We start from the raw sequence: 27,712 nt of genomic DNA, 5'->3' as shown, positions 1-27,712 counted from the left end.
GTCTCACTGTGTCTGGAAGATAGGGAAAAACTCTCCTCAGTAGGCCTAAGACGTGAAAGCATGAGTCCATGGTGTGTGTGACATGTTTCCTCATGGTAAGGGTCTGCTGAAGGTGCACTCCCAAGTTCTTAGCTGTGCTTGCTGGAGTTGGGGCTTTTCCCAGTTCCTGTGGCCACCAATGAGGTGTCCACAGAAGTGGGGCGCCTCCAAAGAGCAAAACCTCTGTTTTCCCGGCATTCAGCTGGAGGAAGTTATTTTCCATCCATTGTGAGATTTCCAGCATGCCGGAGGAGAAGGTGGATTGGGCTGTATGTGAGTCTTTGTTGAAGGAGAAGGTAAGTTGGGTGTCGTCAGCATAGGATATTAGAACGAACCAGAAGTTCCTTAGTAGAGCTGCCAAGGGTGCAATGTAGATGTTGAACATAGTTGGGCTTAAGCATGAACCCTGGGGTACCCCCTTAGTTCTTGTGTTTTGGACCGCTAAGGGTCAACGTTAATGGTCTGGGAGCGTTTGGAGAGGAAGCTAGCTATCCATTTGAGGGCCACTCCCCCTATTCCTGCCTCCCTTATTCTCATGAGCAAAGAGTGGTGGTCGGCCATATCGAAAGCGGCGGGGTCACTAGAAGCGTCGGTTGGTTCTGGTCTAGGGCAAGCCTGATGTTATCGGTGAGAGCCACCAGGGCCGATTCTGTGCTGTATTTGGGTCGAAAGCCCCAATGGGTTGGGTCCAGGTAGCCAGCCGCCTCGATATGGTCGGATAGGTTTTTGTTGACATGTTTTTCCAGGACTTTGTTCAGGTAAGGTAGGAGGGAGATGGGGTGGAGGTTAAAAAGATTTTCCATAGGCATTTTGGTGTTTTTCCGTTCGGAATTACCTGGGCTGCCTTCCCAGAGGGAGGTAGGTGTTCTTCCTCCAGAGATTGGTTCAATAAGGGGCAGATAGGGACTGAGAGTGTTTTGGCGAGGGATGCAGAGATCTTGGCAGGTAGGACATCAAGCGGAGATCCACATTTTATTTTGTACATTATCGTTTCTGTTTCTTCTTGCGTTAGAGAGGGAAGCTCAGCATCGGTTTAATTTTTAGTGTATGGTTTGGAGAGGGGGCTGAGAAGGTGCCTGCAGAGTGGGGGTATGGTTGAGGTGATTTAGGTATATATGGTGTCAATTTTCTGTATAAAATAGTCGCTTATTTTGTCACAGAGGATTTGGGAAAGACCTTCTTCTGATTACCATTTTGGGGTTGGTGTAGGCTTTCAGAATTTGATACATGGCTTTAGGGGAGTTTTTGGCTTAGATAAGTTGTTGGGCTATATGGGTTTTCTGGTCAAGCTTAATGTTTTTAGGGTAGATGGTGAGAGTGACTTTATATTGTTCTTTATTGGCTATGATGTGGGTGCGGCGCCATTTCCTTTTAAGGTTTTTGTAACTTCTTTTTTCCTTGTGGAGTTCTGGGGAGAACCAGGCTGCCTGGGATGACCTGGGTTTGATAGGACATACTTTTTGTGGGACAATCAGATCGATGGCAACTAAGGTTGACTTGTCGAGATGGGCTAGGTTTTCTTCGATATTGCTATGTGGTAGGTCATTAGTGGTAGTAAAGGTGGATGGGAAGGTAACTGGGTTAACTTTGTGCCATTGTCTGTACAGATATTGTTTAGGCGGGGTAGGATGTTGTGGTTCTTTGGGGCCCTGTAGCTGGTAGTCGATGATTGCATGGTAAGACCAGCTGACTGATTTAGGGGCTTCACACGTGAGGAGGAGTGAGTTGGAGAAAATGATATCTAAGGTATGCCCTGCTATATGAGTAGGGCCGTTGTGGATTTTATTGTGATTCAGTGTGGCTAGGTCAGCTAGGAAGGATTACATTTCTGTATTGTAGAGGCATTCGCTATGGACGTTAAAATCTCCCAGCAGTATAAAATTGCTGGAGGAGATTGCATGGGGGACTATCAGTTTCATGAACTGTAGGGAGCATTCCGCTAACGGCCCTAGGGTGCGGTAGAAGATCTAGTCTGAAAATTTTGATTTGGATCTGTTCATTGGAGCTTATTCCAGTATGGAGATTTTTGACCTGTTATTATAGATAATGGCAATCCCTCCTCCTGTTTTGGGTTGTCTATCTAGCCTAAGAATCCTGTATCCTTCTGGTAGGGCGATGGCGATTGCAGGGGTGCTGGTTGGTTTTAGCCCCGTCTCAGTGATAAATCCAACATCGGGGGAGTTTGTATCTAGTAGGTCCCATATCTCAATTAAGTGCTTGGGGAGGGATCTCACATTTCCCAGAAAGCCATTCCGGTTACCGGGAAAGCGCGGGTATATTATTGGAGTTAGGGGGCGAGTCTCCTCGCTCCTTGTCTTTAGTGGGTTAGGATTGGAGATGGGATTGGGGGTAGTGGTGCAGGCTGTATTTGAGCTAAAGTCCCACTCTGATATCTGCAGTGTGGGCATGAGAAGAACCCTTCTAGGTCTGGGAGGCTGGGTCCTAACCTTGAGGCAATGGTGAGCAGAGTGACGGTGATTCTCTCCAATTAGTAGTATCTCCGTCTTAGAGTAGGTCATTTTATGGTCTGTGCCATATCTGGGAGTAAATGGGCAGGGTCCCTGGCGGCGGTCCGGCGCGGACAGGCGAAGACGGGATTGCCTTTGGCACGTCGCCGGCGCGCGTCTGCTGCACGCATCATTGGTCATCTGTTTATATGGGGGAAGTGAGGCTGGGACTAGCGTGCTGACCTCTTCCCTGCCGGAAATACCTCCCTCCACTCAAGCAGGATATCCTGTGGTGGACCGGGGAGAATGTTTTGGGGGGAGGCAACGTGTTGTGCGGGTAAGTGGTGCTGTGTTCTCACAATTAGGCTGCACACAAGTTAAAAAGGCGCAGCAGTTTAAAAGCAAGTAAACAAAGAGTTAGCGTGAGGTTAAAAATGCCTAATGTTCACAGTAGTAATCACCGTGAGTAGGCTAGAGGTAAAGCACATCTTGGAAGTGAAGCAGCTAGCGCACAATACCGCAGCTGGTCCATACATGTCCGCTGCACGCTCCGTTAGCCTTCTGTTTTTATTGGGGAAGTCAGGCTGGGACTAGAGCGCTGACCTCCTCCCTGCCGGAAGTACCTCCCTCCACTCAAGCGGGTTATCCCGTGGTGGACCGGGGAGAACGGCTTGGGGGGAGGCAGCGTGTTGTGCGGGTAAGTGGTGCTGTGTTCTCACAATTAGGCTGCACAGGCGCCGCAGTTTAAAAGCAAGTAAACAAAGAGTTAGCATGAGGTTAAAAGTGCCTAATTCACAGTAGCAATCACAGTGAAAGAGTTAGCGTGAGGTTAAAATGCCTAATGTTTACAACAGTAATGGCTAGAGGTAAAGCAAGTCCTGGAAGGGAAGCAGCTAGCGCACAATACCGTAGCTGGTCCGTGCGTGTCCGCTGAACTACGCAAGGTGAAACTAGAAAACCTGGGATCAATCCTGACTTGGCCATTTGATCAAACTGTGTGTTTGACTTAGTTGATTATTATGTTGCTCAGTGTAAAATATGAACATACCCAGATAAAGGGTGCACAGGACAATTGATTTAACTCTCCAGTAAAAGTATTGTTGTCTGAGTGGGGTGTGGAGGCATAAATGTTTCTAAGTTCCTGTTTAGAAATTATAACTTTTAGTGAACTCCTATCAAAGCAGTGATATCACCTGATGTAGTAAAGTCACAGAAATATACTTTCTGAATTTTGAAGACACTTTATCATATTTATCATGATATCTGTTGCATGATTTCCATGCCAAACGTTCCCATGGCTCAGCTCATGCTTGGCTCGACTCTCCCTGTTAATTTGTTGGCTCACCCTTCTCTACTACTGTACTGTGTATAACAGTTACTCTACCCCCACTCAGTATCTCACTCTGGAGAGAAACATCTTGTTTTCTGAGATTCTGTTAGGTTTCCACAGGTCCCAGAAGGATAATTTGGCCTGACACCTTTGGTGAAATCCCCTCACCTAAAAAGGAGATCAAAACTCTAGGAGTATGGCTGGAATCCGACCTAACCATGAAGACGCAGGCGACCAAGACTGCAGGTACGTGCATTGGTCTCCTGCGATCCGTGCGTAAGATCCTACCCCTTCTCCCCCCGCTATACAGGAAATTGCTGATCCAGGGACTTGTCTTAGCCCGGCTCAACTACAGCAACGCCATCTATCTTGGGGCTCCGGAATACACCCTGGCCAAACTCCAACGCACCCAAAATGCGGCGGCCAGGCTCATTATGAACCTCCCCCCCAGAGTTTCAGCCAAGCCTGCCCTCAAAGCCCTACACTGGCTCCCTGTCCGCCTGAGAGTAGAATTTAAAGCCCTGTGCACCACCCACAAGCTTATCAATGGAGTTGGCCCAGCCGCACTAAGACACATGGTTACCCCATATAAAGCCTCCAGACCCCTCCGCTCTGACGCCGAACATCTGGCCACTGTACCAAAATTCAGGAAGGCTCGAACCGGCGGCCGTCGCTTTGCGGTCAAAGCCTCCATAGGTTGGAACGCACTCCCTCACAGCCTACGTCTGGAACCCTCGCACACCCTGTTCCATAAGAAACTCAAAACCCTTCTGTTTCCTAAATAATTCTCCCCCTCTCCCCCTCTCCTGGTCTGCACAGTCTTGTAGCACGGGGATGCCTTCGGGTCACCAGGCGCTCTAGAAATCGCAAAATAAATAAATAAATAAATAATTATTCCTGCTTTGGTTTTAATAAGGAAGAATTGTGTATTAGCGATACCAAGAAGTTGTTTTATAGTTACCGGCGCATTTTGTTAACATAAAATTAAACAAAAAATGCCCAAATCATTCTTTGTCCCAGTCCCAGCACTCTGTTTTAAGTAAGTCTATGGCCTTTTTTAAATTCTAATGTTTGCCCTCCACCTCTTAAGCTGAATACAGTGATCAATGTGAAATGGGCATAACTCTTTCTTTGCCCTCTGCTGGCATCAGGCTGCCAAGGCCAAAAGGCAAACTCTCCATTTAAAAAGGAGAGCATGCTCACTGTTTGCCATTCAGTGCACGCACAATGAGGCCTTCGCTGTGCCCCCGCAGGTGCTTCAGTCGATCCCGCTGCTCGGAGTCTGACTCCTGCACCTGAAGGAACCAGATGGAACTCACAGCACGCTTCCAGTGCTGTAAGGGCTCCTGTGGCACTGGTAACTTTGCAAGTTTTTATTATTATGCAGTTAATTAAAACCGTTGCATACATACATTTTAACAGTAAAATCAGTCACACTACATTAATACAATAAAACAAAGAAAAAGTTTAAAATATATTTATGTATGGGTGAAACTTTTAAGATAATGTCAGTAAGTGCATTTGTCCCTAGCACAAACGGCAGTAAGTCAACTCTATAGGAAATTTCTTTTTAAACTGACAAATTGTTACCTTACGGCAAATCGGCAACCTGTATCTGATATTTATGTGGCACTACTAGGGTATAGGGCTGGAAACATTTTCAGACTGGTGGTGCTGCCATCACTGTTACATGCAAAAATAACAGTTGATGGACAGAATGCAGAACAATGTCATACATCCACACCAGTACAGAGATCTGGGCCTAAATCCATCGTTTTTTTTGCACTCCACACTACCCCAGTTTAGACATGGCCATATGCAAATCAGCCTTGACCCTGTGCCTCATGGGAACAGTCCAGCCCAAACTGCCAAGCTATGTCTTTCCTGTGCCGGAATCAAGCATCCTAGGACCGGTTTCTGGCTATCAGCCATCTTCAGCCTGGATAGCTTGACTCCAGTGGAGTGGAGAGCCTGGGACTCACGTCTGAGCATACCCATCCCACTCGGGGTGACAAATGCAAAAAGAACAGTTGATGGACAGTTTCAGACTGGTGGTGCTGCCATCAGTGTTACATCACTGAATTCATAGAGATTCCGAAAAATCCAAGCATCACACATAGAACAAATGTCGCAAATAGGCCATGCACATTCATCACAAGAGTGGTAATGTGTAGTATGTAGCTGCTGTTGCATTTTTCGAGCACATTTTCAAATATATGACTATATTAATTTGGGCCTAACGTCAGTAGGCGGAAGCAGCTTATCCCCCTGGTAGTTTGTGCCTCCAATTAGCCCTTCCAATCACCAGTCCAAGTTTAAGGTTTTGCATCCTCTTCTACCCCCCCAGGTACTCACCGGCAGAACCAGTGACCAGGTGACACTTTTGCATAGCAAACACTTTTTCACGCCTGTTCAGTGAGCACTGTGCTTTTTTGAGCTACCACGGTTCCCGAGGCCAGGAGGCTAGCAGTCCAGAGGAGGCATGTGTTGTGACTATGGCTGTTCCCATTCTGTTCCAGGAGTATGGCTAGCCCCTCTCCCAAGACCTGTGTTCATCCCTAACAATGCAAAGGTGCCAGATCTAGATACCTTTATCAACCATAAGTAGCCAGGCACGTCTACGGTTTTGTGGAGCTGGGTCAAAAACCTCATGTGTAGCCACAACCTAACTTAAAGTTGCACTGCTCATGGTGAGGATCTCTTACTGTTCGTGAAAAGAAAACACACAGAAAGCCAAATAGGCCATGTTTAAAAAAAATATTTTGATTAACATTTTCCTTATAAACAGTCGACCATTAAGCTACAGAAAGATTAAAGGCACGATTGCTTCAACTAGTTGTATTGTATGTAAGGTAGATGCAGTCAAAGACAACATATGTGCAAACTATCTCATTCAAAATTGCATATCGATGCAGCAGTACAAATGGGGTATATGCATTGCTCCAGATTCGTGTTGCATCCAGTTCAAAATGTTGTCCTGCAACAGCTACACCTCTCACCTTTGACACGCCGTGCACGCGTCTTAAATGTGATTAATGCTCTTTGACCATACCCAAAGGTTGTCAATATGACATTGGATCATGTTTTCTACCGGCATCATGGAGTAAGGTCTGTGAGGTGTGATGCAGTACCTGACACTCATGTTCATGCTACAGGATTGTGGTTCGGGGGGGGGGGGGGGGGGGGGGGAAGGAGGTTATGTCGGGGGGCGGGGTCTAGGGTGTTCCTTTTCAGATAGTTTTAAGAGAAAGACATCCCACTCCTTGGATCGAGATTGCTCTCCGCCTTCATCCCGGTGTGAGAAAAAGCCACCCCTTCAGTTTCTGCTCAATTGGAAAGTTCCTTCCTCCATTGCAGCGGCGGCTCCTCCGCTGTGGCGGAGGAGTGTTGCCTCACCTGCCAGATGCTAAAAAAAATTTTTATGAAATGATAATAAACCCTTGTGTATTATTGTTTTATTTTTGCTCTGGAGCCGAGGCTTGGGGCGGGTCCAGGGGGATGACAGGCTGAGGATGGAGGGGTGTTTTGCAATGCTATTCAGTGTGCATGACGGTGTGGCCATCCGTCTCAGGCCGGCCAAACCATCAGATGCACTGAAGCTCTCTCCAACCCGAGCTGCGTTGCTGGGTTGGAGAGAGCAGGCACAGGTTCCCAGCTTAACTGGAAGCGCAAATCATCGGTGTTCAGGCTAATCCTGATGCTGCTTTCAGCAGCATGTAAGCAGCATCAGTATTGGCTGCAGTGCACTCTGGAAGCCTGTGCCTGCAGAAGAGAGGGACGCGATGCGGCAAGCGTTTTTAAAATATTTATTTTATATGTTTCTGTAATCCGTCTAGCCGTATCCCCCCTTCCCCCACCCCTCTACTCTATCCACACAGCGGCCGCTACTGTTCCATTGTGATATTTCAGGTACACTCTAGCTCTTCAACGCAAAGCTATTTGCCAATTGGTAAGGAACAAGCGTACAGGCCATATTATTTTTCTTGGTTCTTACCATCAAATCCAGTAGACTTGTTTCGGGCTATTAACAACCTTTCAGTCTGTTAAACCTGTCCATTAGGACTATATAGATTGGCAGGGCTATGCCTTTGATACCGACACGTATTACCTGTGTAACTGTCTAGGTTCTGATATGTGCAGTGTAACATGTTTGTATTGTATCAACTCAAACCCAACATTTCTGGAAGCTAGGTTTGGGCATTCACTATAAATAGCGATTCTCCCTCTGCCCTTCCCTCATCTATGTCCCTGTCCACTTTGCTCTCAGTGCTGCAGAGCAAAATTATATTAATGCTCTCCGTCAGTTACCTATCACCAGCAATGTTGACAAGACTGCAATCGACTGCAGTAGTACGTTTAGTGTCCCACATCTGTTCAAATATGCTTGCATGTTAATGTGCTGAATGTCAACAATTCCCCTCTTGGAATGTGTTAAAGGCTCTGAAATGCTTGCTGCTTATCGCAACCCACCAGTCTCACAGGTTATACCTGTACCCACCACTCTGCATTGTCTGCTTACCTAGACAATTTTCTGATAACAGGTAAAGACCATAATGGCAGACGCATCACATCAGCCACCATCATAGTCGTGCTGAGCAAGATTGTGCGTTACCAATATGTATAGCAGCATCAATCAGTGTGGGGTCGCTGTCATGGTTCCTATGTGGTGTAAACAACTGCATTAGTATCATAATGTCCAAAGGTGTGGTACGCCTGTTTTGAAACTCTGGGTGTTGAGGTGCCCCCAGCCCTCTGGTCACTTACTGGAGTTTGTCTGCCAGGTAATACAGTTCCAAATCTGGGGCACCAAACCTATCATCTGATATAAGTAGTTGGAGTCCGCATTATAAAGGTTTATGTCTGTACCTATTCCATATGAGGTTTGAGATAATGGTGTTTATTTCACCAAACATGTTTTAGGTAAGTTTACTGGGATGAAATCTGAAAAGGACAGTGGGAGTTAAAGGACTATCATTTTGACTGCAGCAACCCTGCATACTGCTGATACCGGCAGATACTTTCAAAAGGTTGATATCTTAATTAAGCTATTAATGGCTCTGACAATTTTACAGATATAAGGTCTGTGTCATACAGAGGGATGCCTAAAAAGTGGTAAGTGGTATGCTCCCGAGAAAGAGGCAGATAGGGAAGATCTGCAGTACCAAATGTGTCCGCAGGTTTCACCGGGTAAAAGCTCATTTTGGCCTTGTTCACTTTCAGGCCAGATACACCCTCAAACGTTTAAAACATTTGCAGAGCCCTATGCTACTCCCTGCATCCCTGCTGTACAGCAAAACATTGTCCAGCTAAAGGGAAGCTCATATGCGTCTGCTGCTGTGTATGGATTCTCCGCTGTGCGCTCATCTGTTGAAACTCAATTACCAAGGTCTACATGGCTAAGAAAAACAAGAGGAGAGAGAGGGGACAACTTTGGTAAATGGGCTAAGATTTACCAACTGTGTGACTTTCAGTTTACCCCTTCAGTCGGGGTTAGGGACCATTCCCCTATTAAGGTCGACAAAAACAGCAAAGCTCAGTATTCTACGACCTTGATTAACATTCACTTGCTGCATAAGAATGCGGATAATATGTATGATCTTTTGACTGAAGATACTCCTGATTTATCATTTTTGACAGAGAATTGTCTCTCTGAAACCTCTAATTCTTCCATTGCCATGGCCATTCCTATGGTCTTTAAAATATATAGAAAAGATTGCCAGACTGGCAGGGGAGGAGTGCTAGCCTTGATTTTCAAAGAGGATTTACACTGCCAGACTTTCGAAATCAAGGGTCTCATAGGTGCCGAAGCAATAGGCTTTTGTGTCACTGTCGCAATTAGCAATCTGTGACAGGAGTGCTAATGTACAGACCGCCAAGGCAGCCCGGCCCTATTCTGAAATCTTTAGAGGGCTGATTCACAGAACTAATTTACGACAAAATTCTAAACGTACTACTTTTGGTATTCACAGAGAGCATTTATTAGTCTTAAGTTAGGATTTTGTCTTCATTTGGATTTTGTCTTAAATAAGGATTTTGTCTTAAATTAAAAGTTTGTCTTAAATTAGGATTTTGTCCTAAATTAGGATTTTGTCTTAAATTAGGATTTTGTACTAAATTAGGAATTTGTCCTAAATTAGAATTTTGTCTTAAGTTAAATTTAAGACAAATTTAAGTTAAACTTAAGTTTAATTTAAGACAAAATCCTAATTTAGGACAAAATCCTAATTTAAGACAAAATCCTAACGTAAAACAACAACCTAATTTAGAACAAAATCCTAATTTAGGACAAAATCCTAATTTAAGACAAAATCCTAACTCAGGACAAAATCCTAACGCAGGACAAAATCCTAATTTAAGACAAAATCCTAATTTAAGACTAGTAAATGGCTACTGTGAATACCAAAAGTAGTAAGTTTAGGATTGTGTTGTAAATTAGTTCTGTGTATCAGGCCCATTGAAATGCCATAGCTCATCTAGCAAAGAGATACGCTCACTTTATTCCCCTTGGGGACTGTAATCTCCACATGGCAAGGTGGACAATAGTGAAGTAAAGGAGCTAATTGAAAGAAGAGCATTCTTGGATTTAATTCAACACATATTTAAACCTACTCACCTAGCGGGTCTTGTGTCGGACCAGGTGTTCTATAATTAACATTAGCCTGCAAACAGAAGATACCATTCCTCAGGTCTCGTCTGATCACTCTCTGATTAGATTTTATTGGCCTGTCCTTACTAAAATGCACCTTCCATCAATTACTTCTCAATGTTTAGCGAGAGCATTTCATAAACTCTTCCCAGCAGAATTAATTCTTATATTTGAAGGTAGCACTCCTTCTCTGCTAGGTCAGGTGGAGGAAGACTCTATGCAGCTAGATAATTGGATTAGAGCCTCCACGGATAAACTGGCACAGCCTTTCACTCGAAGATCGAGTAGAACTAAGCCTTCCAGTCCCTGGTTTTCTAACAGCCTTATGATAAAGAAGAAAAGGTGTAAAGCCTTAGAAAGACAGTGGAGAAAAAAACTATAATTTGACTGACAAGGAAAGCTACAAGCTGGCACTTAAGAACTACCACGCTGAAATCAACACTGCTAAACAAGAATATTATGGGAATAAGATTGCCAAAGCAGGGAACAAAACCAGGGAAATGTTTACTATTGTTAAAAATGGTATGGCTCTAGCAGCTTATGCTAGGTCCCAGGCTCCCTTGTTGAACTGGTGTGAACAGCTGGCTACTTGCTAACAGACTAAGATCCTTTCCATCCAAGCCAGCCTGTCCACTGGCTCTTGGCCTAATGAAGAGTTTCTGGATACTGTTCAAACCAGTATGATTTCAGTGACCAATGCGACGCTGTCCCATTTTGAGCAGATTTAATTGGAGAGTTCTTTGTTAGCCTTAAGCAACCTTAAATCTGGCTCCCCTTCTGATCCTTGCCTGCCTAATGTGCTAGCTTAAGGGGCTTGAGTAGTTAACCCATGGGCTAATAAGGTGCTCAACACATCATTAGCAAAGCAACGGTACCAAGATTGTGGAAACAAGCTAAAAATCTGCCCTTTTTGAAGAAACCATCTGCGGATCCAGGGATACAATGTAATTATAGGCCTATTTACCTGCTACCAGCACTATTCAAAATACTGGAGAAGCATGTAAATTGACAACTCTCTCTATATCTAGAGTCCAACTACCTGCTCCATCATAGCTAGTCTGGCTTTAGAAAACCCTGCTTTAGCACTGAAACAGCACTGATTGAAGTCTCAGAACATGTCAAAGGCACACTAGATCCTGGGGGAAAGCTGTGCTGATCATGTTAGAGCTATCAGCAGCCTATGATACGGTCCCCCACTCTAGACTCCTGGTACGCCTGCAGTCCATCGGCATAGTGGGTCCAGATCTAGATTGGCGTACTTCCTTTTTGAAAGGCAGAAGTCAACAGCTTTGGATTCCCCTGTTCTCCACGGAACCATGTGAGCTGTCAGTAGGAGTTCCCCAGGGCTCTGCTCTGATCGCAACCTTATTTAATATATATTGCACCCCTCTCGCTCAGATATCAGAAGCCCTGGGAGCGAAAGTTATATCCTATGCTGATGATACTCATCTGTTGTTCTCATGAGGGAAAGGAGAAATGTTTCAAGAGCATCTGATTAAAACCTGCCTGACAGCAGTCTTAGCCTGGTTGGCCTTACATCAACTTAAGCGCAATGCTTAAAAAAACAGAAAAACAGAAATTGATTTTTTTCGCAATGCATCTCAAAAAACCTGGCAGACATTCTGGTCTGAAAATGCACCCCACCCCCTCCCCTCTCCCTCCTCCAGGCCCTCAAGGAGGCTTAGTTAAGAACTTAGGAGTCAAATTTGATGATTGGCTGTGTTTTAGGTCACAAATTAAGTCAGTGGCGGGCACTTGCTTTGGAATTTTGTGTTTTTCAAAAAAGCCCCCTTACTATTTGGCACTCACAGCAAAAAAGACAGTAATCCAGGCCTTAATAACCCCAAGGCAGGACTATGGCAATGCCCGCTACTCTGGTCTGCTGGAGTATCTGTGGGGAGGCTTCAGGTGGTACAAAATGTGGCTGTTTGCTTTCTTTTGAATCTGCCAGTCAGAATGTCCATATCAGACTGGTACAATTAACCTCAGAATTAGGTTTAGTTTTCATGTTCCATCTAGAAACCTGAGGTCGGCTAATAAACTCTTAGCAGTGACTCCCAGAATTCGGCGTGCTAGAGTGGGAGGCAGTCCCTTGCTCATCTGGGACCAATAGCTTGGAATAGGATCCATCTTGAGCTCCACGGCATAAGCAATGTGACAATGTTTGAAAAAAGGCTGAAAACCAGCCTGTTTTGCCAGGATTAAAACGTTCAGATCTACTTTAATCTCTGACCTGTGCATGGCACCAGGACACTCGACTGTTCTCTCCCTAGTGATGGCAAATATTTGACCACTACATTTGTGCTCCGGGTACGGATTCTGGTGCCTTGTTTGGAGTTTGATCGATACCCCTGTGTTTCCTTCATTTGGAACACCCTTTAAAAGGCGATTGGCTGATATACTAGCATTTTAAATTTTACAGTCTGTCTGTTTTGCGAGTAAATTGTTCGTAGGACACGCTTTAAGTGATGCGTGAGATCTGAAAACTGTTGTGAACTGGGTACTGATATATGGATCGATACCACAAGCTGTGACATTGTTTTTGTCGCACCTTACCCTGAAGAAGTCCAGTGTGTTGGACGAAATGCGTTGGCTATTTGAGTGTCACATATATAAGAAACTTTGAAACAATGTGCAAAATAAAAAGATTGGTGTACAAATTAGAAACCCTTTCTTCTGGACTTTTGATGTTGCTTATAGATGTTATTTGGTGCACTTTATGGTGTGTTTACACTCCTTCGCCTACCTCTACGTGATATAAGTTGCTTTCATTCATTCCTTTATTCATGATTCAGAGGTCATTTTACCACTACGAACTCTGGCAAGTTGAGCCGTCAAATCCACCACATTATGCCTATCCCGAATCCTATATCTTCCAGATCAGCAAACAGATATTCCCAGTTTAGCTACTGCCTCTGCTGTCATAATCTCCTTCTAAATCTGTTTATATCAGCTGAAGAAATGGGACCAAACATGCTAATGATTGTTGTCACATTTGGCTCTGCCCAGTTTTGAATGATATTAGAAATCGTTTTATGTAGCCTATAATAGTGAATTTCAATGTATCAACTCATGATAAATTGTTGCACTTTATCTGTCACCGTCCTTCCCCAAAGAAATGTTATATGACATCTAAATATTTTAAGTGATTTTTACATGTGTTTTAAAATCTGTCTATTGCTGTTTTAAATAAGTGGTTGTGACGGAAGTTGTTGATATGTATATTATTTCGGAAGGTCTTGATGTGTTATATTATTATGTATTTAGTTGTTGACCTTATTAGAGACCTATATCAATTTTTAGGTCGAGCCTATGGCAGCGAACATGCGCTGCACAGGAAATCAACTTCTTGGAATCACTTCAGCTTCAGGAGAAGTTTGTACCTGTGGTGCTTACACGCCATTGGCCTTTGCGTCTGGCTTAAGTACGCAAGTGGCCAAAGGAGTGTGGAGGTCCCAGCTTCTTTGGAAATGTTGACTCCTAGAGCGTTTTGCTCTAGGGAGCCAGCAGCGGCGCGCAGGAGCCATCTGGGTTTAATTAATGTGTGGGCGCTTGTCTCTCCCCCCTCTTTCAGGCTGTGCTTGTAAGTATTCTCTGTGCGCTGGAGTTACGATGTTTATGGGGCGGCGTGCATGGGCCATCTGTGTTTTTTTTCTATCATTAGCGTGGTTTGAATGTTTATTTTAGTCTCTGAGGCCTCTCACGGGTCTTGTCCCGATCTCACACGGAACGGAGCACTCTCCTGTCTTCGGGCCGGGCTCCGCTGTCACCCAGCCTCTCTAGTCCCCGCTCAAGTTTTGTTTTGATTCATTCACCTGTTTGTTCCCATTCTATCTGGACAAGGCTCAGGATGTATTGCCAGGCCTCACAGGCCGTGCGCTCTCCATCCGTTCCTCCCAGGATTAAACGTTACTAATTCCTCCTCCTCGGAGGCCGTTACAAATTAACAGAGCACCCTCCACCTCCCTCTGCTCATCCCTCATCCTCCACCCCTAGGCTGGGGAGAGGATTAATCCCAGCTCAGCCAAGAAAAGGGCCTGTCTGTTTTCGCATTCCGGATAATAACCATCCATCCCGTACTGTGTCACCTGTCTCTGCAATTCCGTTCTCATTCAGCCTCTGTCAGACCTCGTAATCTGACAGTGGCAGGACCCCGACCCCACTGTACCTTTTAATATTCTCCCTTAGCCACCATTTTACCATGCAATGTTTCTGCCTATACTAACCGCCCCCCTTGGCAACCTCGTGCCCCCATCAGGCCACTTCTTTAATCTTTGCAGTTACAACTGCCAGGCTTGTTTCACTCTTGCATTGCGACCTGAGCGTGTAAACAAGAGCACGAGCAGGCAGACTAGGTCACGGTTCACCCAGAGCAGGCTCCAGCATTGAGAGAGGATGTGCCCACCCCCACCACTCCTCTTTGTGCCGGAATAGGGACTGACCCTGCAAATCAGGGACGCCTGGTCACCATTCACTTCTGCCTCTGCGTTCCTATTCGTGAAATGGCCCCAAATTGGTCTCTGTGCATTGTCTTCCTGTCCTCCATCTCGGGGTACCTTTGAGACAGGGTTCTGTAAAGGTTTCAGAGCAGGTACGCCTGGCAAATTTGTCTCTGTAATGTGATGCACGGCTAAACACTTATGTGGTCCCAACGGCTAGACCTATTGGCTATGCCGATGCTTGTTTAATAAGGTAAGTAAGTAAAGACGTGTGATTCTGCAATTGCCACCCTGCTATTATGTTTTATTCAGGATGAGATTGATCATTTCTTGAATCTGTGTCTCAGGACAAAACACACACAGTGTTCCCTTAATAGTTTCATTTTCCCTAAATTAATTACATGTTAAAACAGAAAATAACTGCCAAAAGAGACAAAAAGAATGAGAGAGAAAGAGACAGGGAGAGCGAGAGATAGAACTGGAGAGATACGGAAAAAGCAATGGAGCAAGGGAAAGAGAACCATGCGCTGCTGCGACCTTATCTCTATGCACTATATTAAGAGAATGTACTGAGGTTAGTAAGATGTTAGTTTTCTTGCTGTGAGTTTTTAGTGCAGCATAATGTGCACAGTATAATAACCACTTACCATCAATAATGCAAACTAAATTTGTTGGCACTTATGTTTAAGTGTTTATTGCTACCCATAGGAACAAAAGACTGAGTTAAAATCTGAAAGGTTTCAAACCTATGCCCTGCCTGTTTAATGGTGCAGTTTGAAATGGGCTCATAACTAATTGAGCTATTTTACCTGGATTTTAACTTGTGACCTGCAGGTAACAGAAGGATCTCTGCAACAAAAACAGCAAGCTACTGAGCGAGCTTGCATAAAAACACATCTGAGGCTGACATTTACATGCCATGCTCTACAGCAGCCATATGAACCCTCTGAGTTACTTTATGATGATACAAAACTGAGGGCGAGAGAGCAAAATGACACACAATTGATGGACGGAATGCAGAACAAATCAAAACATTAACCCCGAGCCACGAGATCTGGGTTAAATCCAATATTCTTTTGCTCACCATGCCACCTCAGTTTAGACCTGGCCATATGCAAATCAGTCAGTGCCTCATGGAAAGAGTCAAGCCCGTACTGCCAAGCCAGGTCCTCCCTGGACCGGAAACAAGCATCCTAGGACTGGTTTAACCCCTCATCAGCCAGGATAGCTTGAATCCAGTGGCACTGTGCTCCTTTTGCATTCTTGGAGGAGGTTCTTCTTATGATTTCGACTTGAGATGGCATATTTATGGTTGCCATTACTTTAGTTAGAACCTTGGGAGCTTGAGTTGTCTCTTATGTTGTGGCTCTTCGTTGCTTTTTCTTCCAGCTGGGTTGGTTTTGCGGGATTTCCTTTCTTTTGTTTTTAAAGTCATCTCAAATTTTTATATTTACATAATATACTGTTTTCCGCTTTGGCTCCCAAAGTTTTTTTGTACAGCCAAACATCGCTTTTAGTCCTGTGATGCGAGTCGAGCACTCTGTGCATATTCGACACAAACTAAGGCACTCCGCAGCATGTATGCTCTTTGTCTGCTCCTGGATATATGGGGAAAACGTTCTGTTTCCATGCTCTAATCTGGATTAGATCACCAATTGTCCCAGTTATGCTAGTTATGAAGTCCTACATCCATTTTATGGTCAGGTGTCTTCTACCAGTCATATGGCAGCTCCCTGAAATGAAATGAAATGAATGAAACTTATATAGCGCACGACTTACCTGGGGCATCTCCGCGCTTGCTTAGGGAACCCGTCCTGGTATTCCCCTGTGAGATAACCCTGGCAGGGTATCCACAAGGTGAAAGCCAGGCATCCCACCGCGAGGGGCCGTTGTGGAGATTAAGCAAGCTATTGCCCAGAGTCGCAGAGTGTGAACCCGTGAGTCGAGAAGGCACCGGAGCGAGAATTAACGAGTCCGTGGAATTTTTGAGCCCAAGACCCGCCGAGGCGGGGAATTGAACCCTGGTCCAGGGCCGAACTCAAGCTCCAAGTCTGCCGCCTCTAACCCCTGAGCCACACTTCTCCACTAGCCACACTTCTCCACTCCCTGGCTGAAATTAAGTGGGCGTGCAGTGCTGACATTTGTATGGGTACCACTTGGTCTTTCTTAGACTCTTTTGTTCAGAAGGTGGATGGGATCACACTGCCTCACATCCCAGCAGAGTTTTCCCCTTTGCATTATGGTGAATGCAGGTCACAATTAGTGCTTACTTGATAATTAGTAGTAGTGTTTCACCAAAGTTTTTGCAGGTAGTGCTGGTTATCTCTAGACATCTGTTTCTGGATTTTATCCTTCATCAGTAGAGATCAAAAACTAATTTTATCAGGGGGTTGCTGAGAATGCTGCCACAGTCCTCTCAGGTCGCAGTACCTCTCACATGCACACAGGTGCATCTCCAAAAGCTTGTCAGCTCACAGACTCAAGGGATCCTTTTTAAACAGAATGTGGATTGGGGGCAAACGGACACTTTTGTTGCCCATTATAAGCAGGGCGACTGGAATTATCTGGCAAAAGAAGGCCAAATTATGTGGCAGGGTTGAGTAAATTATGCGGATAGAAAAGACAAATTATGCTGCCTAATGCAGCACATTTTGTGATAGAATTACTTCATTATGTCGTCACTTTTACACTTGTTAACACTGTCCGGATTTTGTTTTCCCCTCATTAGTACCGGGTTTACAGCCGAATATAGCAATAAACAACAGAAAGGTGACCAGTCAAACTTTGCAAAGGGTTTTAAACTGCACTTGCAACACGTGACGCTGCATTTTTATAAACGTTTCAACTGTTTGAGCTACAAACAAGCAGATTATGCAGTAGATGATGTATTATAAGGCAAATGTGGCAAATAAATAATTATGTGAAAAATGCTGCGGCCGCACAATTGCATTATTCCAGTAGCCCTGATTATAAGTTGAATGTTTGTGCAAACAACTCAACCAGCAAACAACTTTCAATATGCAGGTAAGCAAAAAGGACTGACCTATGGTTTCACATGGCATTATATAGTTATGTACTTCCATTTATAGCGGTTATGGGCCACGATAAACCATAATATGCAGGGATCAGCAACAAATTGTAACTTTTACCTATTCAATTCACATAATACATATCTGCTGTGAGCGTTGTCTATCTCCAGCGCTGTACGGCCAAACAAACAAACAGTACTAAATTAACAGGAAGGGAATAACTGAAGAGAACTGTCACACATTGCTGCAAAACTTTAATATAAACCATTCACTGCAGGTTCCAGAAATCTATACAATCCGACAGGTTCTTTACATCTCACATAGACATTCTGATATGATCTCTTCCCTTCTCTCCCCCAGGTCGGCACCACAGCTGTGCACAGAGTCTCAGATTGGACAACTCAGTGCAGTAACCAGCTAAGCAGACTATGCCGCATGAAATAAACTAAAGTGACCTGCAGAGATGTTCCATGCTAGCTGCATACTGAAAACCATCAAATTGTAAAGCTAGCATCATCTGAAAACCAACAAACTGCGCATCTGTCACTTTCAATTCCTCTTCCAACGCACTGCTATGTGCGCTGCATCATATGACACAATAATTGCACCTCGTTGGTGATCAAGCATGACTTAGAAACGCGTCCCACATAGGATCTAAACAAAAACAGCATCTTTCCAACCACACACCCAACATGGGATAGCCTGCTACTCATGTAGGCAAGTGCTTCAACACCCCACATAGGGATAGTAAGCGCTATATAAATGCTGCAATACAATATAACGTTTGTGCATGTGGGGCAGCTGTGCTCAAAGTGGATTCTACATCCGCTGCTTATTTCGTTCAATATTTTGTGTGCCAGATGCTGTAATATTGTTCTCTGCAATCTATGAAATGTATGAAAATATCGGCAAGGTGCAGTTGCATTGTTTAATTATATATGTGTGTTTTCTAGACATCCACCGCTTAATATGTACTTATTTGTTAGAATTGCTAATTGAGCGCCTTCGTTTTTCACCAGAGGTGTCCTGCCAGAATTATACGGTGAAACTCGTTGGATACACGTTGGTCTCTGCAGAATGTGCCTTCTGCTCCTTTGGCTGCCTTGTGTAAGGGAAGGGGGCAGTCTGTTTTTGACCAGTTACCTTGTCACATCTTTCTTGTTGCGATTATCCTTGGGACAGAATTAAAAAAAAAATAACTAGCACTCACGCTGCCCCTTTTTGCGCTGTCCCCCAGGACTACGACCTCTCTCTTCCCTTAAGCCTCTAGACCCAGTTCGTGGGGTTGCAGGAAGCACCGCCTTCTTTTCTTATTACTGACTACACCTCCCAGAATGCCATTGTGAGGTAGTTTGCAATCGCAAATGGATTTATTTCGCACTGCTTGCACTAAGCCTCTGAAGCACTGCTCTGTTTGTGTTCTCCGTCCCGGAGTTTCCTGTCATCTCGGCCCAGAGCGCCTCGCGCAGTAAGGCTGCAGTGCGTGGGCGAGCGCTCGGAGCTGATAAACCCCGAGCCGTTCCCAGCACTTAGGCAGCGCAGCTTCTCTGAGAGGATCAGACGCGACTCCTCTCTGCGCACAGCTGCAAGCTGCCTTCCCTTTAAAGTGATTCCTTTTCTTAATTACATGACTGATCCTTCATTAGCCACTGCGCAAAGCTGCTAAGTATGTGGTACTAATGAACACGGAGAGGGGGAGATAATGAAAAAGGTGCCTATTGCCAGGCGGCGGTGTCGACTCTGGCCACGGACAGCGAGGGCGCGAGGGCGGATGCGGCGAGGGCGCGCGGGAGAGCGCGAGGCGCCTCTTCTCTGAAATCATATTATAGACCGAACACGTCCACTGCCCCCACCGGGGATCCGCTACCCGGAAATGGCTACTGTGATGACATTACCCCCTCATGGGTCCTCCCCGTCCCAGTCCTTACCACGTGAGGCAGTCCTGCCTCCACCCAGCCAATCAAAACGCCAGAAATCCAAAGGTCGAAGGTGACATAAGCCCCTCCCACCCACCGCCATGCCTGTTTTTTTTTCTGCTCCGACGGCTGTCGGAACGCTGGTGCTCCCGGTTCCTGCCTCTGTTCCTGTTTGCTTCTGGGTGTTTTTGGCGGTGCCGTGAGTGTTTCTTTTGCATTTTTAAATGCTTCTGTTTCTGGTCTTTTCATGTTTTTACCGGCGCGGCCGCTCCGGTCCTCCGGCCGGCCACGCTCCTGTTCTGGGGTCAGGATGCTCCCCGTTCATGTGCTGGGCTGGGGCGGGGAGCCCTCCTGGTGTTCTGGCCCCAGGTCGTTCCGGCGCTGGTGCTTTAGTGCAGTGGCCGGCCCCTGCGGCCATGTTCTTAATATGTGGCTGTGGGTGGAGACTGCAGGGCTGCCCTTTTTTGTTTATTTTCTGTTCTCACATATGAGATTACTGTTTGGGGCAGTGTTTCCTGGAGGTTGCTGGGCACTTCCTTTCTATACCACCACCAATGTGTGTTGGGTGTTTTCCTGTTGCTCGCTTCGGCAGCACATATACTATGCTTGGAACGATACAGAGTAGATTAGCATGGTCCCTGCACAAGGATGACATGCATATTCGTGAAGCGTTCCATATATGGGGTTTACTCCTTTACTCGCCATGTTTGAGGGGACTTCCTCTCCGGTGCATCCACGGAGCTGTTGCTCTTTGGTATGTCATATGCCTCTGGTGTCACAGGCTATCATGTGCTGAGGGTTCAAGTCCTGCCTATGCTGTCAATGTGACTTGGGATGTTCATTTTCATGCTGTGCTTTGGAAATTTGCATTCTCTTTGTCCACGTAGCATCTTTTGCAGTTTTTCTTGGACTGTTTTGCGCTGTCTGCGCTGCTGGTGCATGCGGCTATGCCATCATCTCTTGTTGGTGGGATCGTGGACGTTTTTTCCCTGTTGGGGTATACATTCGGGGATGGTCCATGAGATTTCTGGCGTTTTGTTGCTGGGTCTTTCTCCCTGATTCATTTGCTCCGGCGGGGTTTATACCCATTTTTTACCGGCCATTTCATGCTGTCCTGTTGGCTGTACTGGCTGCGGTGTGGCTTGGCATTGCCATGCGGGGTGTTCCTCTCTTTCTGGGGACACGATTTCGCCTGGCGGTCTTTGTCACCTGGTATCCTCCATTTTTCTTCTTTTTTGCGCCTTCTCCCTCGGTCTTCGGAGGCTTCTTCCCTGGAGGTCCGGGTTGGGCGGTTGGTGGATTCCGCTCTCAAGAGTTCGTATGCTGCTTCTCCTTTTTGGGGTGTGTGCTTGCTCTTTTTCAGTCTGTGCTTTCTTAGGGGTCCCTCCTTCCGGTCCCGGATGGTTGGGCCTTGTCCTCGGCTACCGGGGCGGCGGGGGCTTGTGAGATTTCTCGCTGGCCTGCGTTTTGGTGCTTTGCCATTCCCCTGGTGCCTTGGTCCTATGCCTGCATTTTTTGCACTACGTTTGGTTCCCTGCCTCTGCGGCGCCTGCTGCTGCCCCTGAATGTCAGTCCGATATGTTGTGCCCGGGTGGAGTCTCTGTGGCCTGGTGGTTGCATCTCTTCCTCTTCAGGTTATGTGTTCCACTCCTGGTGTTGACCTGCTTGTGGGTCGCCTATCTCCTTTGGTGTCGTTGGTCCGGTCTGCTTTGAGAATGGTGATTCCTGTTGGTCGTCATTCTTGGTTGCCGGTTTCCATTCCGGGCTGTCCCCCTTTTAGGCCATTCTTGTTTGGCGTCGGCCAATTTTTTGTCGCTACGCTCTGTGGTGCTGGTTTTGGTGATGGAGTGGGGCCGGGGGTCCTCTTTCTCTCTGTTCCAGGTCCTGGCTCCCGTTGGTCTTTCTGTTCGGTTCTGCCTCCCGGGGCTTTGGTCGGGTTGGTGCGGCTGTGTCCCTTTCGGTTGAGCCCCTTGCAGCCCGGTTTTCCCCTCTTCTTGGTGGGTAATTTTGGCTTCCCTAGGTGTGGGAGTCACCTGTTTTTCTCGATCCCCTCCATCCGGCTGCTCAGAGGTTTGCGGTGGTTGAGTTCCGTTTCCTGTTTTCAGGTGTTTCCTTTCGGTCTCTCTCATGCTCCTCTGGTTTTTTCCACGGTGCTGGCTCCTGCTGTGGGGGTTTGCTGGCCTGGTTCCGGTTTCTGGGGTCGTTATGGGTCTGGCTGTTCCTCGTCTGGTTCCTGTTCGGGGGCTTCAGTTCCTCGGGACCGGTTTGACGCTTTGCTGGGGGCTGTTTCTCAGTGCTCGCTTCAGCGGCTCGTATGCTTTCTGCTGAGCGTTGCTGGTGGGGGTTGACATGGCCCCTGCGCTGGGATGACACGCATTTCGTGAGGCGTTCCATATATCCGGATCTGTTCTCTGTCCTGTTGGATCTTCTGCGGGTCCTACTGGGTCTCCCTCCTGCCCTGCTCGGGGTTGGTTTTTGTGTCCGGCAGATGGTGGTTGCCTCCTCGGCTGTGGTTCCTTGGGCTCTTGTGCACCTCGTGTCCTTGGTGTTTCTTCTGATGTCTTGTTGGGTCCTTTGTCTTGCTGTTTACGAGGCTCTGGTTCCTCTCTCCCCTGGTCTGGTGGCTTTGCTCTCCTGACCTGGTGTGGGGGGTGCATTTCTGCTTTCCTCTCTCCTCTTGTTGTCCTTGGATGCCTGTCCTTGGGTTGGGGGCCCCGTTGGGGTCCCTGGTGGCCGGCTTGTCTGTTGTTCGGGCTGGCGCTCTGGGGGCTCGTTGTTGTTTGGGCCTTCTTGGGGGGTCCCGGTACGTGTCTCTGTTCCTGCGGGCTTCCCTGTCTTGTTTCTGGGCGGCGACTTCTCTGTTGTCTTTCAGAGGGTCTTGAGAGGCATCCCTGTTACAACGGTTGGTTTCTTTACTGGAATGGTACTCTGGTTGTGCCTTCTTTTGGTGGCTTGGGCCGCTTCCTGCCGTCCTCTGTTTGGTGCTGTCTGGTGCTTGTTTCGACGGGACATGTCCTTTTGTTGGGACATTGCGGGGGTGCTTGGGACTGTGCGCTGGTGCTTGGAATGGCCCTTCGCTGGGTTGTCTTGCTACTTCGTGTAGCATTCCCTCTGTCTGTTCCGCTGTTCCAGGTCCTTTTGTCTTTGGTTTGGGTCTCTTGGTTTGGTCATTTTTGCTTCCCCTCCTGTTGCTCTTCTCCCCCGGTTTTTGTTCCGGGGTGGTCTGTCCTCGGGGGTTGCTCTCTCGTTTCCTTGGCCTTCGGGTTTTCTGTATACCTTCCCTCCCGTTTTTCTCCTCCCGGGCGCTCTGCGGAGGTTTGGGGGGTGTCGGTGTTGGGTTGGCCTTGCTGTTTTTGGTTTCCGCTCCTGCTGTTGCTGTTGGGAGTCGGATTTGGCCAGCCTCCCTTGCCTCCGGCTCTGCTTCTGGGTCCGCAGCTGTCTTTGCCCTGTCTTTGGCGCTTGCTTCTGACTGCCTGTCTCTTGAGCGGCTGTCTTTGGCGTCTTTGGGCTGTTCTTCTGTGGTGGCCTGTGGCGTGTGTTGGTCGCGTTGGCCTTCTGCTCTTTGGAGCTGTGATGCACTTTGGGGCTCTTTTGTTTCCTGGTGCTCTTCTCTTGGTCGGAATCCATGGTGGGGTTCCTGTTTCTGTGCTGGTTTCTCCAGCTTGGGTTTGTTGTTGGGATTTTTCCCCTTCCGCTTTGTCTGCTCGTTGACGGCGGTTTGTGCTTGTCGGGGCCTTGGGGCTTCCTCGGTGGTTGTTGCCCTTTGATGGGTCGGCTTCTTCGGAGCTTTTGCTTCGTTGTCCGGGCTCTCCTGTTCTCATTTCTTCTTTGGGCCTTGCCTGCTGTTTTGCATGGTCTGCGGTTGCCCCTTTCATGTCCTTGTTAGTGGTGGACGTGTGGTGGTTGTCCACTGCGGTGTTTTCTTTTGCTGGCCTTCTCTTCCGCTTGTCGGTTGGGTGGGTTGGGCGCCTTGCTCGTTTTGTTTCCTTCTTTGCAGTTTCTGCAGGTTTGAGTAGTTTTGCGGCTTAGATCGGGCTTTTCTGCCTGTTTCTTCGCGTTTCCTTTTGCGGCTGGAGGTGTTGCTTCCTGTTTTGCCTGGTGTGGGGGTTTCTCCCTTTCCCCTTCTTTGGGTGTTCGCGGGGCTCTTCTGTTTTGCCACCGATGTTCACTACAGTCTCAGGTTTCTCCTGACCTGTTTGTCTCCTGTGGGTTCTGTGCCTGCTTCCTGTGCTGATGGGGCGGGGTCTCTATCCTGGTGCTTTGTGGGGCGGCCTTTTGGCGGTCCAGTCATACTTTTGTGTGACATTCTCGGCTTGATGTTTTTCTTGCCTCTTCTGACGATTTCTGTTGGCGTCTTGTACGCTGCTGTTCGTCGATGCTTTCTTGTTTGAAGTTTTGTACTTTTGCATGGATCCCTGGTGTCCTGCATTTTTTCTTTTTGATTTTCTGCTTGTGAGTTCCTCACGTGGTAAGGACTGGGACGGGGAGGACCCATGAGGGGGTAATGTCTTATTACTTACCGGTAATCTTCATTACCCCGATTAGGGTCCTCCCCGTCCCAGTCCTCTTCCCTCCCTCCCTCCCGCTGTGTTTGTGTCTGAGTCTTGTTGATAACAGGCATGGCGGTGGGTGGGAGGGGCTTATGTCACCTTCGACCTTTGGATTTCTGGCGTTTTGATTGGCTGGGTGGAGGCAGGACTGCCTCACGTGGTAAGGACTGGGACGGGGAGGACCCTAATCGGGGTAATGAAGATTACCGGTAAGTAATAAGACAACACTAACATTCATTGCAGCGCACTCCGCCCACAGAAAAACAAGCATTGGCAATGCCAATAGGTGTCGCATTTGCCATACCAAGAACTCTTGTCTCTGTAAATGACGATGTCTTTTATTTGCCCATGTGTTTCGCAGTGAAGTGGATGTATGTGATGTGGAGTGGAATTATGTGGGTTGGAATGGAATTGTTATTTGTGGAAAGTGTGCGGCGTGGAGTTGTGTAGTGTGGAGTGGATGTGTGTAGTGGGAATATGTGGCAGGGTGTGCAGTGGAATTATGTGGATAGTAATAATGTGGTTTGGAATGTACTGGAATTATGTGGGGTGGGATTGTGTATAGTGGAGTGTAATTCTGTGAAATGGTATTTTGTGTTGGGTATTAGGATATTGTCGGGTTTAATTATGTGGTGTGCTGTTGAATTTTGTGGCATGATGTGGAATTCTGTGGTGTGGATTGGATGTATGTGGTGTGTTGTGTAAATGTGTTGTTGAGTTGAATAATGTGGTTTGTTGACAAATTATGTGGTGTGCAATGGAAATGTGTGGAGTGGAATTGTGTTGCGTGGGACTGTGTCGTGTTGACTGAGGTTATGTTTATTGGAATTATGTGGCATGATGTGTTTTTATGTTGATTGTTGCTATATGGCAGTTACCAGTGTCCTGGAGTGGAATGGAAGAAGTAGAGTGTCATAGACTGGATTTGCTGGAGTTGAGTGGAGTAGGGAATGAAGAGTATCGTAGAGTTGAGTAGAGGGGAGCACAGTTGAGTGGATTAGAGCGTCAAAGAGTGCAGTGTCATAGAGTGAAGTGGCGTGGAGTAGGGTTGAGTGGGATGGATTGGGTGGATTGGATTGGGATGAAGTGAATTGGATTGGGGTGAGGTGGATTGGGGTGAGGTGGATTGGGGTGGACTGGAGTGGGGAAGATTGGAGTGGATGAATTATTAGTTATCCGATTCATCAGTGGGGTTAATATCAGTGGGGCAGTTTGTTTTGGATTGGGAATGGGGCAGATTGGAGTTGGGAAGGTTAGTTTTTATTGAAGTGCGGCTGATTGGAGTGGGCAGAATATTTTGGAGTAGGACATATTGGAGTGTGGTGGACTGGAGTGGGGCAGATTGTTTTCACTTGAGTGGTGCAGGTTGGAGTGGTGCAGGTTGGAGTGCAGCAGATTGGAGTGGGGGGACTGGAGTGAGGCAGATTGGAGTGGGGGAGATTGGAGTGGGGCAGATTGTGGTGGGCTGATTAGAGTGGGCAGATTGTTTTGGATTACAGTGGGGCAGTTTGGAGTGGGGCGGATTGGAGTAGAGCAGATTGGAGTGGGTAGAATGTTTTCAATTGGAGTGGGAGAGAGTGGAGTGGGAAAAATGTTTTGGATTGGAGTTGGCGATTTGTTTTGGTTTTGATTGGGGCAGAATGGGGTGTGTATGAATGGAGCTAAAAAGTATTTGGAAGCTTTGAGAGAACAATGTTAAATAGGAAGGTGGTTTTACACAAAACATAGGGAGGGCGACCAAATGAATATTATTCATTGGCAAACCAAAGGGTTTCTTGAGATTTACTGTTGATAGGGTCTGTGTTGTAAACCAAATGGTTATCAGTGTATGTTAAAATGTAATGAATGAGCTGTCGGTCTGCTCCTGGATGCTCGTCTGTCTGTATGAGGCGTGGGAGTGTACCCAATAAATCCTAATTGGACCTTTTAAAATTTCAGACTAACTTGAAGCACCTCTTCTTTCCGTCACAGTTGCTCCAAGGTAGATTTACAACGATCTGCTGCGCTTTTCAAAGATCTCTAATAAATTAAAATGTAATAGATTTTGCTTGTGCAAATTGTGGTCTCTCTGTAGCGCATAGGATGTTTTATGAGCAATAACCACATCATTGTATGGATATCGTTGGGAAACTGACTTGTCCTTGATATCACATACCAATGCATCCATCACTTATAAAAGTGAGACCATATGGACAGCCGCGGCCACTGCTGGTAAGAGCGGTGGGGCCGGGTGATGGGGTATTCTGAGAGAAGACCACGAGGAAAAATTATTTATTTATTTAATTTTCCCTCGTTGTTGTCTCTCAAAATCACCCCCACCCGGCCCCACCGCCCCACCGCTCTTACCTGCAGCGGCCGCAGCTCATATAGAGATGGACAGATAAGGTGACAAATAGAAAGGAATGTTATAAATCCTTTATCAAAGCTAGTGGGAAAAGGCAACACGGTGGGCCACATGGGCAGACGCAACATGGATGACAGGGATGGTGGAAGCAACACAAAGTTTGGAGGTTGGGGGAAGAAAAGGGGATTGCGAAACTAAGTTGAAACAACGCGGTAAGTATGGGATAACAACAACTATGACAGGTATCAATTAATTTTTATTTTGAAGAAACATAAAATCCTGCAAGGTTTCCAGTTTGCAGCATGGATAGTGACTGGACAATTTTTTTAGAATAGGCACAACAACTTTTAGGTCCCAAAATTTACAGCGAGCATAGACAACGATTCAAAACCTGGCACAGAGAAAGAAGATACCTGGGTGTTGTTGCATACCGAAAATTCCAGTACCCATTGCTCAGACAGCCTTCAACTCATTGGTCAACATTAGAATCACAGAAGATCATTCACTCTGAAAAGTGCCCTTTTCACTGTTAAAGTTAATGAATGATGACACTGCCCATCAACAGAATCAAGTCCACAGCATACGACCAGTACTGCGAGAACACAGTGCCTGCCACAGTAACTCCAAATTGTTGCATGAGGCACAATGTGTGCAGAAGCCCTGTAGCATTTTACAGGATCCTGTGTTACGCGCAAAGAGGGCAATGGGGAGGGCAAAAGAGCTAAAGCAAAGAGGGAAAAAGGACAGAAAATGATTAGGTGAGAAAAGAGAAGGGGAGAATAGAGCACGGTAGGAGGTAGAAGAGAAGATGGGAACAGAGCAACAGTGGGATCGAAAGCAAGTGCAGAGCAGGGGCAGGAGGGAGAACAGAAGGGAGAAAAACACAGAGGTGGGAGGGACAAAAAGAGCAAAGGTTGGGGGAAGAAGAAAGAGTGCAAGGGCGGGCAAGAAAAGGAAGAGTGCAAGGGTGGG

The 27,712-nt window shown here is 46.6% G+C and overlaps 1 protein-coding gene and 1 non-coding gene across 2 annotated transcripts in view; one reads left to right on the top strand and one right to left on the bottom strand.

Annotated features, from left to right (window-relative positions):
• The window catches only part of DOCK3 (dedicator of cytokinesis 3), a 1,414,611-nt gene that overhangs the window by 777,806 nt on the left and 609,093 nt on the right, over positions 1–27,712 (bottom strand). The gene's annotated exons all lie outside the window — the stretch shown is intronic.
• Positions 20,423–20,529, top strand: LOC147692626 (U6 spliceosomal RNA). The gene has a single exon (XR_015300256.1). It is a non-coding gene; the product is annotated as a U6 spliceosomal RNA (small nuclear RNA).

This window comes from Lissotriton vulgaris, chromosome 9 (assembly GCF_964263255.1).
Source record: "Lissotriton vulgaris chromosome 9, aLisVul1.2, whole genome shotgun sequence".
NCBI classification, from domain to species: domain Eukaryota; kingdom Metazoa; phylum Chordata; class Amphibia; order Caudata; family Salamandridae; genus Lissotriton; species Lissotriton vulgaris.
This window is presented reverse-complemented; position numbering and strand designations above follow the sequence as displayed.